Source organism: Zeus faber (assembly GCF_960531495.2).
Source record: "Zeus faber genome assembly, chromosome: 16".
Lineage (NCBI taxonomy): Eukaryota > Metazoa > Chordata > Actinopteri > Zeiformes > Zeidae > Zeus > Zeus faber.
The window spans coordinates 3,352,489-3,366,404 of record NC_137202.1 but is presented as its reverse complement, the minus strand read 5'-3'; positions in this window follow the sequence as shown (position 1 = coordinate 3,366,404).

The following is a 13,916-nucleotide window of genomic DNA, read 5'->3' as shown; positions in this document are numbered from 1 at the left end:
CTCCCTCGCCGGGAGATGCCCTTGCTGAGAAGGAGCGCAACCACAGTTCTGTCAGGTTCACAAAGCAAAGGCACAAAAACACTGGTCTGACTGAGATTTTATTTCAATATGTTATTTTATTTTATTTTTTTGTGTGAAAAATTCTGTTTATACTTGTTCTACACAAAAATAACTAACAATAGTACTGGTTTTATTTTATTTTGTTTATTGTGAAATGTTTATATATATATATATATATATATATATATATATATATATATATATATATATATATATATATATATATATATATAAAAATAAATACAATTAATATTTTAATTATACACTATACTGGACACCTCCCCTCCAATCAAGCAAATTATGCAAATTCTAACAACTGTCTCCCGGCAATTGCACCGTGCAGTACTCCGGACTAGTCCTCCGTCTAACGGCTCGGATCTCCAGCCTGCCAGGTATTACAACTGTACAGCATTCTAAAGATCGCTTAGTCTAGGTAGCAAATAGACTCAGTGAGTGCCAGTTGGTGTGGTTGCTGGGTTTTCATTTAACAAGAAGTATACTTTTGTCCTAAGGAGATGTTTCTATATGGGGGCTAGGCTAACCATTTAGATCCTACAATGCGCTCCTCCTAACTTTTTACCATCTACACGAAGGGTACTTAGGAGACTTGTTTCTCTAAACTAAAATAATAACTAAAACTGATACTTTAAATGCAGGTAAAGTATTTATTGAAGCGTTGCAAAGGGGTAATTAGTCTTTACATGATACAGACAAATCGTAATAATTGGTGTAGATATGATCAAAAAATCAATCTGATTAAAATGGGTAAAAAGAAAAGAATCAAAACGTACCCGACTGCTTTCCCTATCCTATTCTAATTTAGCCTAATTTCAATTGGGAGCCAGCCAAAGGATCTGATCAGGAACCTCCAAACTGGCTTTTCCTCCAGAACAGCCCAACTCCCAGTACAAGGAGCCCAGGCCTCACTACAGCTGAACAACCACTGCTCGCTGCGGTATTGAAGTGTCCTAATATTCCAGAGAAGGGTTGAAGTGACAAAGTCCCAGACTTCAAGTTGCCTCTTGGTCCAGCGTTGTAATCCTCTTTTGCTTCTTGTCTTGTCTTCTCCGGAGCAAAGAATCCCAATGTATTCTGCTCTCCTCTTTTTATAACTTCTGCCAATTTCTCTCTTTTAGGAGCACATGATCAGTGACTCATGCTTCTATGGAGATAAATGCCTTATTGAAGTCCATTCTTTTCTGTGTGTCTACAGAAAAGACTTGTTTGGTATTTTTCCACAGCTCACCCCCCCTCGTGACATTTTAGATTTTCTTCTAAAATTGCCATCCCAGGTCAGCCCACATTAAGCCCCACATTACATGTAATTATATTTTTACTGTAAATACATTAACACAATTTTTTCAGACCTCCCTGGTGTATATATATATTTTTTCTTTATCTACAATTTCTATCCCTATTCCTTACACATCATTATCACATTAATCACAACATTTCTTTCTCATATTAAACCATTTGCTTTACATGGGTACATCATTACCATTCGGTAATTGTTTCTTGTAGATTATAGAATATCATAAAGTAATTCATAAACAGTTTGTTACATCATTGTAAGTGCTTCAATCATTCTTGTTATTGTTAAAGATTATTACATCAAGACATCTTTCTTTATTAATGCATTTCATTTATTCTCTTCTTCTTCCTCTTCCTCCACCTCCTCAAGTCTGGGCAAGTCTATCAGCTGGTCCGGTAACTCCCAGTCCAGAACTCCCAATGATGGGTATCCTCCTGCTTTGGCTGTTTCCACCTACAGTTCTTTTTCATAGGCCTGCGAGGCCCTCACTACTCCTCTCCGCCCCCTCCATCACTTGGAGTGGCGATCCCGCTGGGGAAATGTCCTCTAATCCTTCCATCCATCCTGGTGAAATTTCCTTCTTCTGGACTACGTCCGGTTCTCCGGTCAACATGATAGATTGCGGTAGCAGCTCTCGTTCTCCTCCTCTCTCCTTCTTTTTCTCCTTCCCTTCCCTTGTCTGGGCCCTGGTCTTAGGCCTCGTCTTCCCTGTCGTCGTCTTCTTGCCGCTGCTCTTCTTCTTGGGCTCAGTCGTACCTGTGCTGGGTGTTGGCTCTGGTGCGCTGTCCTCCACAGGAACCACCTCCTACTTACTGCAGCCCTGTCTCTGGTCTCTCCTGAGACGATCCCGCCACCGTTTACTCTCCAGCCCCTTTGGTTGTACCATATCCTCCTTCCTCAGTGGTTGCTTATCCCTCAGGATCCAAGGTATATAAGCTGTGACAGGGCGGTGGAAGCCCATACTCCCGGTCTTGCCGACGCAACCCACCAATTAACTTGAAACCACCCCCCCCCTTCCCCCACAGTCATACATGCACAGTGTTTGAGTAGTTATTTGTGACAGACTACTATAAAAACATTTTTAAAACCTTTTTAACTTTTTTAATTAAAAAAATAAAAAACGTAAACAGAAAGATACCGAAACAGTGCCGTTACCGTGGCCCCAAAACCTTGCTACATACCAAACCATGAGCCCACTGTACCGTTGCATCCCTGGTAATAACTAGGAATTCTTATGTGATCACCACAAGGAAAATAACAATGAAATATACCACTACATAAGAGGAATACATGTTTTAAACAGTTTACATCTTGAGTTTGTTTTTCCAGTGACTTGCTCATATTAATACGGTGACTTTTATTATTTATTCTATGGTTTTACAATACAACTATGTATATATTCTATGATTTATTCATAAGTGAATCCTTCATTTTGTGTTTAAATCCAACCTGCAGTGGTTTGAGCTGTTGGGTTAAGCTGCAATTACACTCCAACATACCTGTCATTGTTTACTAGTTAGCTACCTCCACAGAGGGCTTAGCTTTAGAGTGATCTAAGTGGTCAGGACTTTTAAAAACACGCCCTGACACATGATAATGAAGATGTATTAAGTTTCATTAAAAAAAACTCAGCAGTTTGCAGCCACTGCAGCTCTGATAGAAGTGCAGTAATGTTGCTGAAATCACTTTTAATCAAAGGTAAACCATCATTTTTTTGTTTTAGAATCACATTTTTATGCACATACAGAGATTGTGACTGACTTGATAGATCGGTGAATACGATCTTAACAGTAGAGGAATAATCGTCACGAATAGTAATTTCTCAGTGCTCAATGAGAAATGAACAATTTCTCATTGTTCATTTTTCAAAAATCCAACGTACCATTTAAAATGTATGCTGTAATAATGTGGAAACTGGAATCTTGATACGTGTTGTAGCACTACTTTTTAGCATCATTTTCAGCGGTGCTTTCAATGTGGTGGTTTCAATTGTATAAATAAATCTTGGCACAAAATTGTATTTGACTCAATGTCGTTCTTAGCAGTGCTTCATGACCACAGTTCAGTAACTACTGTGCAGGCTTAAAAGTATTTCTGTTCAACACATTAAATGTGTTTAATTTAATAATTGTGTGTTTGATTAAATGCATTACATTTTATTGTGCTTAAAACCTGTTTTGAAGAAAGACAACAGTGCAGCTTAGCATGGGAAAGGGAAACACTGCCCTCTAGCAGCCATGTGTGTTTATGTCTCCTCATGCGGCTTTTCCTCGCTAGATGTCAGTAAAGGCTTTAGCACCAGAACAGTGGAAAAGGCAGAATGAGCGCAAGACGCGTTGAGTTTCCTGGACACAGAGACTCGGAAAAATTATATATTTGAAGATTAGATGAAAAGTAGAGACATCTGTAGGCCTACATCTAAGTCAAGTTGTCTGTTAAACCATTATTATGATGATAATGATTAGAAATAGTAAAAGTAGTTTTTTAATTTGAATTTTCCTTGTAATGTGAAGGATCATGATTATCCAAAAGTGAGTTTCAAGGTCCACCTCGTACTCCAGGTGAGTTGACCATTTTAGAACAGTTCCGATAATGTCAGAGAACTTTATCCATCAATGCAAGCATTCCTATATTGTCCCATAACTACTACTCAGTGATTGGATTGTGCATGAAGTTGGTTGTTTATGTTATTTGGAAAAAATGTTAACAAATGCCTTGAACCTTGGAAATAATAAAGGAACTGCAAATTCGATAGAACGTTTTACTCATAAACAATGACAGTTTCTCACTATGAAATAAACGGCAGCGGGCCATAAAGCCGCTTTGCATCTTGATTGAATCCTTCGCAGGGATAATAGATAAACTCGCACGCCTCTTTCCCTGTGGCTGTCCTGCAGTGTTGGACAGAAAACAGCTCTTTTTGTATTTACCCTTGTGTTATTTTGAAATGTTTAACCAATGGATACAGTTTTGGCAAGAAATGGCTGCTGTTAAAAAAGTAACCTAAAAATTGTGAGATATGCCTTTCACTAAAAAGTAATAAATGCAAATGAACATCATGTCACTGACTATCATAACAAGATTCACCATATATTTCAGTTAGTTTGTCCGCATAGAACAGGTTTCTCTTGATATTACACCACTTGTTTTTAATTTTCAAAGCACACAAGATGCACTCATTATTCATCAAACTCCATGATGGCCATAATGAGCGTGCTTTTTTGAAATTTGCTGCCATGTTTTTAATATCTTACACATGTAATGTTTGTCTTACATTTGATGAGGGCCAGATTTGGCACAAAAACATTCATTATGACAAGCTGCCCCAGTGGCCTCGACATGATGATGACAAATGTAACCCACATCAAAACACATGAATGATTTAATTTAATTAGTCCTTCATAACAAGACAGCACATTTAAATTTAAAAATTTTAAATTAAATTTAAATAAAGCACCAGGTTTGTGTTGTCCAGAATAATGCCCTCCACTGACTGCTGTATGAAGAGTTCAATGGCAGATTTGATGTCATCAGCACATGTAACTGCAACTCTGGTCGGCCCTGGGACCACTGTGATGATGTTTTCAACTTATTTCCTCATCTTCCCTGACTTGCAGGGAAGATGAGGAAATAAGGAAGATTCGTGACCATAGGTTTCCATTCCATCAGCATCGCCTCTCTTCCAATCTGTGCATGTTGTTCCTTATCAAAGGATGAAGAAGTGTACTCCCAATAATGTTCAACATTGGCCTCAGTTTCGGACATTTCGGACTCCCCCCCCCCCCCGCCCCCCCGTCTGTCACACCTGCCCAGCCTGCTCCCCCCTGACCTGTGTGCTCTGTGTGAGTGTGGTTTTCTTTAACAACTCCTAAAACCTCCCGTGTCTGCATTTGGATGAGATGAGAGGGAGGGCTTCATTGACTGAGAATCTTCTGTTCGTTTTTTCCTCTTCTGATTGATTAATAGCTGAATGGGACCTTTTTATGTCATTGTGTTGCCCCGCTCGAACAGCAAAAGAGTCAATTCCCGCAATGTAGATCCGTAACCTGTCTCGTGCTATTAATGAGGCTTTGGTAAGCTTTTTTAAGATCAAATATATTTAGTAATAATTAATAATAGTCAAATAAAGGGGGATGCTCTTTATGTTTGTGGTGAGAGACTCTTATTAATACTAGCTGCTAGTTCATAAAGGCCTATTCTCCTTGATGGTCAAAGCTGGCTGAAGCATCAAAATCGGGTGCAGGCATCAAAGTGATTATAGACATAAACAAAAATATTAGGATGTCAGTATTTTGTATGGAAGTTCACAACCCCAAATAAGGAAAAGTCACCTGTCCTCATGCTGAAATAAGTATGTTAACCAGCCTTTTAGTGATGATAAACACCAAATTTTGGGTTGGCTGCTTCCCTCCGGTCCGACTGCCTGGCTCGTCTGCTCGCTTACCAAACCCCCGAGCTTATCCTCCGCCAGCCACGCTCACTCCCTTGTCCGCCTGTCCTGCTCAGCTTTGCCATCCACCATCGCCTTTCCACCGTCTGCATTGCCTGCCATCCTCATTCGCTTTTATCCCAACAATGAGCCCCTTTTCTTATGACCTAATTCCATTGTCTCAGTTTGGGTCCGCCTTTGCTGATCGTAACACTTTACACAAGAATAACCATCCACCCATCTTACTCCGGTGAAGGGAGGAGGGGAATGACAGGATACAGTTGTACAGAAAGTATCTTTAAGAGAGAACAGTGGAAAGTCCCCCCCCCGTTCTCTCATGCTCTCCCTGTGTAATTGACAATGGAAGCTGGTAAAATATTTTACACAAACCCTGGATCTGAGATGAGTGTGTCCCTGCTGCATTGTAATTTTACCATGCAACAGTAATTAGTGAAATGATATATACAGAACATGCTCCCTGGGCCCTGATAATAATCCCTGCGCGCGCACACACACACACACACACACACACACACACACACACACACACACACACACACACACACACACTTGCACCGTAGTCAGGGTCTGGGTACAGGGTGGAAACACTCACTACTGCAGAAAACCACTCATTGTTATTCCATCCTTTGTGTCACTGTACGCCTTTGTTCTCCCTCTCAGCCTGCCTCTGCAGTCGTTCCCCCGCCCCCCAAAAAAAAACAACTGAGGTGAACACATCTTGAGGTGAGCTCAGAACATCAATAATAATGCGATAATAAAGATAATTCAATAAGGAGGCACGGCTGAATCGGGGCCAGGCCATATTAAGTAATAACTACATTTAAGATGTTTTCATTATTAATACTTTCATTATTTTTTATTTACAATAGAACAGCAAACGTTTCTGCTGTGAGGAAAGGGTAACTTTGTTTAAAATATTTGAGATAATATAAGAAAATAAGAAAAATGTAAAATATAATAAATAGTCAGAAAAATAGAATAAATAAATGCAAAAAATACATTAAAAAATACAATTAAAAATGAAATAAAATGATAAAATATATAAAAATACCACCCCCCCCCCCCAAAAGAAATTCAAAACAGATATAGTCAGATATATAAAGATTCCCTGATGTTAATGATCTCTTCTCTCATGATAATCTTGAGTATGATCGCAAAAAACAATGTTCACACAAAAAAGATGGACACCATTCACACCAATTCACAGAGGCTGCCATTCGAGGCGACATTAAAGTAAGGTTTGGTGATATGATTGTAGCATTATCACCATGTTAGAAATTAAAATTGCACTTGTCAAAAGGCTATCAATTTATGTAGTATTATATGGTTTATTAAACTATACATTTATCATATTAAAAGACTTTTATTTACCAGGCACCGCTCTCAATTCTGGGAGAACAGCAAATAAACCATATTAATTATAACTGATCAGTCTCATTAGGATTGGAGGAGCTTTTGGCTGATACATTTACCATTGTCTTCACCTCTCAAGGAAGTTCTTTCCGATGAATGGGATGGATTTTTTCATGCAAACTAATTTGATTAATGAAATAATAGTAAAACATATGAAACGTGAAAGTAATGGTGATAATGATGAAATAAAATAAATGAAGAGAAAAAGTAAATGAGAAAGAAAATAAATGATAAAGAAAATAAGTAAATGAATGGTGACACTTGAACTCAGAGACATGTGAGGTGGTGAGGCAAGAAGTTATGTGACTCTGTCATCGAAAATAATATGAGGTACATAATGGCAGTTAACTTCTCTAAAAGGGGAAATTAATTTAACTTGGCATCAACCCTTAACAAGAAGCAGATTTGGAAGCATTTTGCATTACGAATCATCGAGTCGTGGTGGGGAGTCTCAGCGGGCTGTCCAGAGCTTGTGGACTAAGCGGGTCGGTGGTGTCGTGGGCGATCGCTACAGCTCGTCTCGTCCGCTGGTGATTCTCAGCTGGGTTGTGTGGGTATCTGTGGTCGGCGGTGTGGACGGTACTGGGGAAAAAGTCTCAAGTTCCCGAGCGGACTGGAACGATTCACCGGTGTGGAAAGGCTCGTGATTTATTCTCACAGAGTCGGTCCTGGGCAACTGAATCAGTCTGGAAGTTTAAATTGCGGGCAAACTTACCGAAAACAAAGACTTAAAAATAAGACGTTGAAAAACTTGAAACAAAATAACAATAAAAGTTCTTAGAAAACTGGAGTGAGGTCCCGCCTATCGATACCTGATCCACTAGACTGAGGAGGAGGAGTTTGGGTGTCTCTCCTTCTCAAAATGACGCAGAGTTTTTGTCTGCCTCCTTTCTTACTTGTTGCTGATAATTCCTTAACTATTGAAGGTAATTTCACTTTATGCACAAAAGTCACTCCAGGCAACACTATGTTCGAACCAATTAATGGTTTAAAAACATAAAATCTGGTGACAGTATTTTACATACAGCTTATAAAATAAGAAAACACATAATTGTGTCATGTGTCATGACACATGACACATGATGGACATCGGTCATCTTTCAGAACTCTCAGTAATATAACATTTATGACTAACTACTAAGACAATTTCTAATTACTAACTATAAAAACAGAATTTCAACACTCCTAATATATGGCAATAATCATCGTCCTTAACTGAATAATTCACAATGATCATTGTAATCTTTGTGGTTATCGTGATTTCTATATGTTGGCCACTAGATGACAACCTGGCAAAATGAAAGTTAATACATTTAAATAGTATTATTGGTATCTTGATGTCAGTTGGATTCTTTTTCACAGAAACATCTGAAGAAATAACGTGACTTCAATTACTTACTGATTTGACATTGGTTCACATTAATTCAGACTTAGGCTTAATACAAAGAGAAATTGCAGATGCAAATCATTCAGGTGAGTCTTGTAATTTATGGCCTGGTCTTAGAAGACAAGAGTTCTCCATGGGGGCTTGGATCAAACAAAATAATGTGGGTTACGTGTGAAGACAGAGAGGGAAAGAGATGGGGGAGTCTGTTGATTGGTTGATTGCTGAGGGAAAAGAAGTTGGACTGAAAGTTGAACCTCTCTCTATCTCTGGAATGGACTCTGATGGGGGGGCACCAATGCCATTTCATTCCTGAAGCGCAATGTCCAAATTGCTCTACGGAATGTTCACTTTGCTTTGTTTCCTTTGGGGCCGTTCTGGGCTGTAGAGGAGCGTCTATAGCGCCGGCTTCACATTACATCACGTCACACTCTGCTGCTCGCACCTCTACCACCGCGGACGCATGGCCGGAGCCGAGGGCAGCGGCTGGATTAAAAGTCAGTTTAAAGTCCCATTTTAGGTCACTTCTTTACCTCTCTGCTCTTGATCTGAGCCCACAGGAGTTTTAATGGTGCAGGCTTCAGGCTCCAGTCGTTGGGCACTGGGCTCGATCTACCACTTCCAATTCCGGTGACATCTTTGCATGTGCGTTACTTTGTTGAATCGTTTCCCAACTTTACCTGAATTTGGATTATGGATTTCAGATTGTTTGCGGATTGTGATATCCTAACTATTTCCTGGCTTTGACCCTCGCCTGAACTGTTTTTGGAACTGTTTCTGTTGTCGCTGTCGGATTTTGGAACATGGACTTTGGCTTGGCTAGCGCTCGGCTAGCGCTAGTTAGCCTATTAGCTTAGTATATTGCCAACTATGCCGGCATTGATGCCTACCTCCACAGACTGTGGGAACTGTTTGTGCCTGGTCGACAGACTCAGCGCTCTAGAGAAGTTGGTCTTCAAAGACGTCCATAGCCTGTGTGAGGATGTGAAGAAAAGGGATGAACTGTCTGTGCGTCTGACCTCCATCGCTAGTGCTAAAGCTAAGTACATCTCCTGCTCAATGACATCTGCTGACAACTGGACTTAGGATCCACTCTCCCATGGCCCAGATCCATTCTCACTGCAGGTGAGTCGGGTCCATCTGACGCCCCGCGGGCTGTGATAGAGGAGCCATGGCCCAAGTCCCGAGCCTGCTCCACCCCAGAGCCTTGGCCTCACAGCCACTGATTTGGACAGCCTGCCTGCGCCGCCTCCAAGAGGACGGGGCCCTCATGGCTCGGCTGCTGCTGCTGCTGTCCCTCGGAACTCCTCTGCTGCTGGACCTCCATCCATGCTTATTGTTGGCTCCTGCATGGTTCGACACATCACCCTGCCTGTGGCTAAAACCCTCTGCTACCCGGGTGCCCGCGTCCAGGATACAAACCCCAAAATCCCACAGCTGCTGGATCAAAACCCGTCTGCCTCCACTGTTCTCATCCGCGTCGGAACCAACGATCTCAGGAACAAACAATCGAAAACACTTAAAGAGGACTTTATGAAACTTATTGACAGTCTTCTACAGTCAGATCGCCGGCTTATTGTCTCCGGCTCGCTGCTGTGTCCCAGCTTTGGAGACGTAAAATTCACGCCTGTCCTTCAGCTACACACATGGCTGAAGGGATACTGCTGCTCCCTCAACATACCGTTTGTGGACAACTTTGACACATCCTTAAACCGTTAAACGTCTTCAGACACGATGGAGTACATCCAAACTTTCACGGCGCACATCTCCTTGCCATGAACATGGAACGTACGTGTATGTGACAAATAAAAATCTTGGATCTTGAATCTTGAATTCTCTGTTCACTGCTGATGTTTGGTGAGTCCGATCCACTCTACTGACATTAATGACTGTCACTCTGCTTTACAAATTCCTGTAATTATAAACCATAGACCGAAATCACGTAACTTCCCTGTAACATAAAGGAATCTAAACCATATACTACCGGTTCGGACTCCTACTCTCAGTCAGCCGCAAAGCCATGCACCCAGAACAATAAAAATGGCTTTAATAAATGTCAGGTCACTAACTATTTAGTCATTTTCACTTAATGAGCTTATAAGTACCCATAACCTCGATTTCTCTCTACTGACTGAGCCTTGGCTGGACAGAAATGGCACAGTTGCACTCATTGAACAATTAAAAAACGTATCATTAACAATAATACCAATGAAAGCTTTAACAGAATTGTAAATGTGTTACCGCTGTTCATGGCATCATCAACTGAGGATCCTGTTAACAACTTCAACCCCATAATACAAAATATCATTGATAACATTGCGCCTGTTAAAACTAAAAACATAAAAAAAAGCCCCCTGAAGAAATAGAACGCTTGTTAGGCAGCTTTAGAGAGAGAGTCACCAGGCAGAACAAAAATGGAAAAAGACAAAACTTCAGGTTCATCATGAAGTTTACAAGGATTGACTCAGGCCAGACAGTCTTTCTTCTCCAAAATCATTAATGAAAATATCAACAATAGTAAATTGCTCTTCTCCACTGTTGATCGACTTGTGAATCCATCATCTACAACCCCGTCAGAGCTCTCCACTAAAGAATGTGAAGAGTTTGCTAAATTCTTCAGTAACAAAATTTTAGCTATCAACAGAATATTAGTACCTCAACATCCAGAAATGGACCTACTCTACAGTTCTTCAGTACTATGACTGCAGCCATGTCTCATTTTGTCCCCTTGGACAAAAAAAACTGGACAAAATTGTTGGTCAGCTCAGGTCCTCCGCCTGCTGCCTGGACCCTCTCTACCACATTTTTTAAAACAGTTTTTAACTGCCTAGCACATGAGGTATTAGAAATTTTAAACGGCTCCCTTCAATCAGGTATATTTCCTGCACTATTAAAGCAGCTGTCATTTAACCACCAATGAAGAAGAGCAATCTCGATGCAACAGTTATTGCTAACTATAGGCCCATTTCCAACCTGCCGTTCCTTAGCAAAATACTTGAAAAAACAGTTTATTATTGTTGACCATCAGATTTTATTAGTGAGATTACAAAAATGGGTCAGCCTTTTTGGCCTGGTTCTAAACTGGCTCAGAACCTACCTACGGGACAGGCAGTTCTTTGTGTCTATTGGAGATTTTGTGTCGAACAAAGTGAATATTATATGTGGAATGCCCCAAGGTTCGATTCTGGGCTCATTATTGTTTAACCTCTTTCAAAAAAAAACCCCAAACTGCTTTTATTGGTTCTTTCAGCATTCAACAGGGAAGGGAAACCAATGCTCCCACTTGCACATATTATAAAGAGACACAAAATAAATGACCATAATTATGCAGATGATTCACAACTGTACATATCCCTATCTCCTGATGAACTACTCCCCATTCACTCCTTCACTCAATGTATTAATGAAATGAATGCATGGATGTCATAGAACCTTTTACAACTGAACAAAGATAAAACAGAAATACTAATCTTTGGTGCAAAGGCTCAGAGATAGAAATTGCAGGTCATCTCAGTCCTCTGTCCCTGGACAGAAAGAATGACGCCAGAAATCTGGGTGTAATCATAGACGGCGATCTAAATTTTAAGAGCCATATCAATCACATCACAAAATCAGCCTTCTACCATCTAAAAAAACATTTCAAAATTAAGAACCTTCCTGTCAAAAGCAGACTCTGAAAAATTAATCCATGCATTCATAACGAGTAGATTGGACTACTGTAATGGCCTATTCACCGGCCTCCCGAAATCAGCTGTGCAGCGGCTGCAGTTAATCCAAAATGCGGCTGCACGTGTTCTCACTGGGACAGAACAGTTTGAACACATCACACCGGTTCTTTGATCTCTACATTGGCTCCCTGTATAAACTGGGATTTATTTTTAGGATTCTGCTACTTGTATAAAAAGCTATAAATGGCCCTGCACCTCAGTATATAAAATAAATGCTAATTATACAGGAACCAGCAAGAACTCTCATGTCCACAGGCAGTGGTCTTTTAACCATCCCTCGTACCAACACTCAAGCAGGGGAAGCTGCTTTCTGTATCTATGCCCCAAGTAAATGGGACACCCTGCTAAAAGACATCAGAGGCCCCCACACTCAACACTTCTAAAAGCAAGTTGAAAACCTTGCTGTTCACTACAGTCTATAACGGACTTCTGTGTGTGTGTGTGTGTGTGTGTGTGTGTGTGTGTGTGTGTGTGTGTGTGTGTGTGTGTGTGTGTGTGTGTGTGTGTGTGTGTGTGTGTGTGTGTGTGTGTGTTCTCTATGTTGTGAGATTTGTATGTGTGCTCTGTATCCTGTGAGATCTATTTATTCTGCACTGACTGTTCTAATGATCTTATCTTAATGATATTACCATTCTTTTTAAATGACCAGCTGACAGCTGACAACAATGTTCTTCCTTTGATCTCTTTGATTTCTTATGCTTGCACAGACATTTTCTGCTGCTGTTTATGTTGGTTCTGTCGTTGTTTATGTTTCTGTTGTTGTTTCTGTTGTTGCTGCTGTTTCTGTTGGTTCTGTCGTTGTTTATGTTTCTGTTGTTGTTTCTGTTGTTGCTGCTGTTTCTGTTGTTTTTTTCTGTTGTTGCTGCTGTTTCTGTTGTTGCTGTTGTTGCTGCTGTTTCTGTTGTTGTTTCTGTTGTTGCTACTGTTGCTGCTGTTTCTGTTGTTTTTTCTGCTGCCGCTGCGGTTGCTGTTTTTGTTGTTGCTGTTGTTTCTGTTGTTGTTTCTGTTGTTGTTGCTGCCGCTGTTTCTGTTGTTGCTGTTGTTGCTGCTATTTCTGTTGTTGTTTCTGTTGTTACTGCTGTTTCTGTTGTTGTTTCTGTTGCTGCTGTTGTTGCTGCTGTTTCTGTTGTTGTTTCTGTTGTTGCTACTGTTGCTGCTGTTTCTGTTGTTTTTTCTGCTGCCGCTGCGGTTGCTGTTTTTGCTGTTGTTTCTGTTGTTGCTGCTGTTTCTGTTGTTGTTGCTGCCGCTGTTTCTGTTGTTGCTGTTGTTGCTGCTATTTCTGTTGTTGTTTCTGTTGTTGCTGCTGTTTCTGTTGTTGTTTCTGTTGCTGCTGTTGTTGCTGCTGTTTCTGTTGTTGTTTCTGTTGCTGCTGTTTCTGTTGTTGTTTCTGTTGTTGCTACTGTTGCTGCTGTTTCTGTTGTTTTTTCTGCTGCCACTGCGGTTGCTGTTTTTGTTGTTGCTGTTGTTGCTGTTGTTTCTGTTGTTGATGCTAGTGTTGCTACTGTTGTTGTTGTTGTTTTTGTTGCTGCCGCTGTTTCTGTTGTTGCTGTTAGTGCTGCTGTTTCTGTT